The 6121-nt window shown below is 44.6% G+C and overlaps 1 protein-coding gene across 1 annotated transcript in view; it reads right to left on the minus strand.

Annotated features, from left to right (window-relative positions):
* SEPP1 (selenoprotein P, plasma, 1) overlaps positions 1-2684 on the minus strand; it is an 8824-nt gene extending 6140 nt beyond the window's left edge. Inside the window, exon 1 of the mRNA XM_006774560.2 lies at positions 2577-2684. The gene's annotated coding sequence lies outside the window, so the exon portion shown is untranslated. The remainder of the gene's footprint in view (positions 1-2576) is intronic.
* Positions 2685-6121: the final 3437 nt, after the last annotated feature.

Consider the following 6121-nt stretch of genomic DNA (forward strand, 5'->3'; position numbering starts at 1 on the left):
GGAAGCCCTGGCCCTCGCACTCTTGGGGAAGCCATTCAGAAGGGAAAGGGAGGCCCGGCCAGTGTGGCTCGGTGGTTGAGCATCAACCTATGAACCAGGAGGTCACTGTTCGATTCCCGGTCAGGGCATACATCCGGTTTGCAGGCTCGACCCCCAGTCGGGGCTTGCAGGAGGCAGGTGATCAATGATTCTCTCTCATTGTTGATGTTTCTATCTCTCTCCCTCTTCCTTCCTCTCTGAAATCAATAAGAACATATTTCTTTAAAGCCTAAGATCTGCCGATATTAAAGGATCTGAATGTCTTCAGATATAAAGCTACCTGCCCAAATGTTACTTCCACATCCAAGATAAGTATGGACCAAGGGAAAAACCTTACTGCGGAGAAATACTGCATAGCCACTGCCCCCTGTGCCATTAAGACTCACTGAAATCTACACTCAATTAGTCTATTGGCTGCAGACACTTTCTGAAAGTTTCTATGACTCAGTGACACATTCTTGGGTAAAAAGTTGCCCTCTCTGAGTAGGAAAGTTAAATGCCTGACCGGAAATATTCCCAACGCTAGGGCTAGCTCTCTCAGCAGACAGCTACAGATAAAACAGGGGACTTGTAGAGAGGTGGTGAAGAGAAGAGCACATTCAGCTGAGATGAGCAGAGAAAGAAAAATCCAACCTGATCATTTTAATGTAAGACTAGAGAAAGAGATGGGGACAAAATTCCAGAGCTAGGAAGCTAGTGCTTTTTCAGGAACAGATGTGGGATAAAAAAAGAAAACCACTTTTTATTTAAGGGGGAGGGAGAGAACGGGAAGCTAACGATAAGTTTCCCAGAGTGAGCCCAAAATCAGGTGGCTAAGGTCAGTGGATTGGGGCTCAGTGCACAGCTGGATACAGATGGGACTCATAGCACCTGGTCATCTTCCACATTATTTAACACCACAAAATTCCTACTTATATTTCATAAGAAGAGCCTAACTAACTGAGGAGAGGGGTGGTTAAGAAAGAATAAATAATTTATGAAGGCCACCCCAACTAGTATAACATTTTAAAAACTCCAATATTCAAAAAAGGAGAAGATATATCTAGATGAGATCTAGGCGATTCTTTAGTATAGTGTTTGTATGATATAGTTATCCTTATTATAGCTACCATTTATCAAGCATTTAAAACTGGATGCAGGAGTGCTGAGCAATTGCGTATATCATGTCAGTTCATCCTAACAACCACGTGAGCATTATTTTGCAGTTGAGGAAACTGTGGCGCAGAGGGAGTTAGGCAGCTGGCCCAAGTCCACACAGGCAGTAAGTCCCCAGGAAGACTGGACTCAAACTGATTTTGCTGACTCTAAAACCTGACCTCTTAGCTCCTGAGATATAGTGTAGTTTGGAGGTAGGTCGCCTGTAATAACTGTAGCAGCCAGGGCTTTTTGTTTGTTTGCCAATGCCCTAGAATGGCAAAGGGGGCATTAAAATCATGCAGGCCGTTTTGTTTCTTCCTGGGATGGCTGGTGTATCCCTACTGCCTAGAATCTAAACTTAGTCAATACAGAGCCTTCAGCATAAAGTCGGCTTTTGGCACTCTCACTTTTCACAGCGCGTAATGTTCAAATGTTTGCATAGTGAGTGTAAATGAAAAGGCTATTTCACTCCTGTCCCTCATTTCGTTTTTTCATTAAAAAAATAATAATAACTCAAGCCATCGGCAGAGGGTAGTGGATTTGAGTTCACACTTTCAGATTACCCTCTGTTGTTGTAACCGACAGGCTGTTCAACTGTGTTTAAGATCTTTTTTTTTTTTTTTTTACATAATAGACTTTTGGTTATAATTACAGCTGTCAGACAGTTACATAAAAATAATGAAGATAAATAACCAAATTGGATTACCTGGCATCTGATCCAATAACAATTAGAACGTACTTATATATGTCACTGATCTCACCACTTTCAATCACAAAACCTGATTTGCCGGCCACAGGCAGACCCACCTTGGTTAGAATTCCCCATTAGAAGCCAGGATATCAGAATCTTCCACATTATTTAACACCACAAAATTCCTATTTATATTTCATAATAAGAGCCTAACTGAATGAGGAAAGGGGTGGTTAAGAAAGAATAAATAATTTATTAAGGTCAACCCAACTAGTATAACATTTTAAAAACTCTAATATTTAAAAAAGGAGTTTCCCATCCTCTTCCCTTGAACTTCAGATGGGTGTCCGAGGGTCCTTCCTCATTCACCTGGGAGCTTCCACTCACCATTGAACTGCAAACTCTGTCCCAGGCACCGATCATGACATGCGTGTACCTCTTGCAGGGTGACTATTCCTGCACAGTGGACCAAACCTGCTGTCCCTTTTTCTCTCTTTTCTCCAGCTGCTCACAATATCCCGGACATTTCTAATCCCTGCAGAATGGCCTCTGCTCTTCAACTCTGTGGGCTATGTTTGCCCTTCGAGTCCTCACTCTGAATTTCAGCGGGAAGTACTTAAGCTTGAACATGCAAAGTGACCCCTCAGAATCATCTTATTTACCAAACTCTAAAAGAATCCAGTATGCAAAACACAGAGTTCCTACTTACACAGACAGCCCCTTCGAGGCCGATCTTCCTCTTTGCTCAGCAGCCGCTTGGCCAGGGCCCACCAGAACCTCTGATATTTATAGTCCTGTTGTTTACCTCCCAGCACCTCCTCCTCCCTCCCCCCTCTCCCTCCCCCTTCCCGTCAGCCACAGTCCCAAGTCCACACAGTCCCAAGTCCAGCTCACTCGGCTGTGACCTTGTCAGCAGAGCACTGCCCTGAGCTGATCATTACAATCACCCCCAAAAGAAAGGATCAGGTACTGCCCTGAGCAACGTGGGGGCAACGTTTTTGGCAATTACTGATTTATTCCTTATCCTCTCTAGTCACCCCAGTATCTCGGATTGAATGGTACAGTCGGGGGCGGGAGGAAGGGCTAAGCGGAAAGAGGGCGTCCAAGGCACGTTTTTTTTTTCCAAACTATCACAGGGAAAAACATGTGCTGAGCCAGCAAGTTAAGCTACTGCTTTAGAAAAAAAGAAAAAGAAAAAAACAAAAAACCTTTTTTCCTTTTTGCTCTGTGGCTGCGAGCCTAACCCCAACTGTGTGCACTTTGTTAGAAAAATCACCTGCTGTTTGAAGCCTTAGGGTCTCCTGCTGCTACTGAGCAGCTCAGATTGTTTGCTGTTTAAAACTTGAATCAGCCCTGGACAGTTTGGCTCAGTGGATAGAGCATCAGCCTGCGGACTGAAGGGGCCCAGGTCCCATTCCGGTCAAGGGCACATGCCCAAGTTGCAGGCTCAGTCCCCAGTAGGGGACGTGCAGAAGGCAGCCAATCAATGATTCTTTCTCATCATTGATGTTTCTCTCTCTCTCCCTCTCCCTTCCTCTCTGAAATCAATAAAAAAAAAATATTTTTGAAATAAAACTCGAATCAGTGTGGCTCTCACAGGACCTCTGCTCTTTTTCACTTAAGGAAAAGAACAAGAAAATAGGCCTGCTACCTGAGGGAAAGCAAGCCTCACTTCGCTTCCACACAAGCCCTACTCCCCGAAGACCTGTGTATCCCACAGAATTTTTGCTCTAACGTAAAGTCTTTACAAAAGAAGTACCGTACAAGTAAATGTTAGTAGTGACAGTGGTTGGACATGGAAAAGGGTGTGGACATTTCAAAACATACAAATAAAGTGGAAATCCCTGCTCTCTCAGAAAGGGGCAAACGCTGCCCATTAGCCTGCGAGTGAGCACACGCGGGCCGGTGAGGAGCAAGGACAAGCGGTGCGTCCCCGTCCCCCGGGAGCGGGCAGCGATGCTCTTCAGTGGCCTCGCTTGTCACTCCCACCCGCTCCAGTCAAACAGACCCCTGTTGGCTGCTGGGTGTTGGCAAGGGCTGTACAAGGTGCAGGAAGTAAAAATGAGGCTCAGACATTACCATTCCTGAAAGGAAACATCACTGAAGTAGAAGCTTGACATTTGAAAGCCAACTTCTTCACTCCCGCTAAGCAGGGGTCCCAAGCCCCTTTGAGAACCCAGGTAAAGGCTTAACTTCTCCCCATAAAAAAAAACCATACAACATATAGATGCATATTTCCTTTTCACAAAAATATTGTGCACAATTTTTGTGAAAAGCAGGTAGTCCCCCCTGTAGTTCACTTTCTTGACAAATTAAAATAGTCATATTGGGCCTCTCTGCAGCAGGAAACAGTATTCCACCATCACCTCTCAGAAGGATCCCCTCCCATGTGCAGCCAGGGTTGTGTGTGCTGTCTCCCCAGACGGCAAGAGAAGATGGGGGCTTGTGGTAGTTAAAGGGGGTCCGTTCTTAGCCTCTCCTATACCAGGAGCCCTGAGAGCAGACAGCATTTTTTTTTTTTTTAGCTTTTTATTTTTTTATTTGCACAGTCAGCATTTTTTAAAGAAGCAGAATTTTAAAACAAACATGCATTGGGTGTTAAATCAAATTACATTAAATCAAGCAAAATCAAATAAAGATTTATTAGGGCCTTACACTAGGCCAGTGATGGCAAACCTATGACACGCGTGTCAGAGGTGACACGTGAACTCATTTTTTTTTGGTTGATTTTTCTTTGTTAAATGGCATTTAAATATATAAAATAAATATAAAAATATAAATCTTTGTTTTACTATGGTTGCAATATCAAAAAATTTCTATATGTGACACGGCACCAGAGTTAAGTTAGGGTTTTTCAAAAGGTTCGCCATCACTGCACTAGGCCCTTGTTCTCAAGGAACTCAAAAATCGAATAAAGTATGCAAACAAGTACGCAGAAATACACGCTGTAAAGCGTCTTAATGTCTGGGATGACTGTGACACGAGGTTCCTCGGGACCTCGGAAATGAAAACAGGGATATTGTAACCAGCCTGGAGGCAGGGCCAGCACGATAGGCCAGCAAAGTGCGTCAGGCACTTTATCTTCGGTTTGACCCTCGCCTCAGGTCACCCTGCCACTGGCCACAGTGCTGCCTAGAAAGCTGTCCTGTTTCCCTTGTTATGGTCACAATCCCAGGTTGCTCTAGCCACCACCGCAATCTAACCTTACGACTGTGACTCTCGACGTTGAACTTTATCTTAATGACCTCATCTCTTACAACTTCCAGCCTGGAGCCAAGAACCTTTCTTCATACTGTCTCATCCTTTTCATTGGTCCCCAGAATGTTTACGCAGGCATGTCACCCATGTTTTTGATAAGCATTCTCTCCTTTTCATGGGTCTGAGGTGCTTCCCATGGAGAGCAAGCCCCTACAAATCTGTGAGTCTGTGACGTATTTCAGAGAGAGAGGCGCTCTGAACGGTGGTTTGATAAATCAGCTTATTAGCTACAGCAGGCGATAACATGGCATCGGTCCATGAGCACCTCTGAAACACTGATGTCTCAAAATATGAGAAGGTGAATGAGTGTTACTGCAACAGGAAGGGCCTGTGTAATATATGAACGCCCTTATTGTTAGGGCTTGATTGTTAGGTGGCGTTTTACATGCAGAGGGAAATGAAGACTTTCCCACTATCTTGGGAAGTAGTACCTTTTGGCCTAACCTATTCTTTCTTCCCTTTGCATATGTCCAAGAAGGTGCCCTGGACCTCATCCGAAGCGTTGTACCAGATATAATATTGCTTAGGCATCCGTGTTGAAAGATATGCAAGGGACGCTTAGGAAAAAGCAAGATGTTCTCAAAGCAAACGAGATAAATAGGAACAATGGCCAAAGGAAGACGGGAACAGCAGCTTGAGGAGATAAGGACTAACTGGGTCCTTGAAACTGAAGCCTGCTTTGAAGGGAGCTTTTCTTCCAGCTCACGAGCTCTCAGATCTGAGGGCTGTTGCATAGATCAATCAGAAAGGCACTTCAGGAGGGAGCCTAATCCTGTGCCAGACTTCACGCGGGGCTGAGCCCATGCAGAGAGGAGCAAACATCAGAGGGATTTTTTGCTGGAAATGGGATGTTACTAATTTTTAAAAGGAAACATGTCCAAAGCTAGTGCCCACCGCTCCTCACAGTGTTGACACCAACGTGCAAGAAGCATGTTGGGGCATCAAATGACCCCCAAACGACATTGATCCCTGAATTACTGAAACACCCACCTTTAT

The sequence above is a fragment of the Myotis davidii genome, unplaced genomic scaffold (genome assembly GCF_000327345.1).
Source record: "Myotis davidii unplaced genomic scaffold, ASM32734v1 scaffold348, whole genome shotgun sequence".
NCBI classification, from domain to species: domain Eukaryota; kingdom Metazoa; phylum Chordata; class Mammalia; order Chiroptera; family Vespertilionidae; genus Myotis; species Myotis davidii.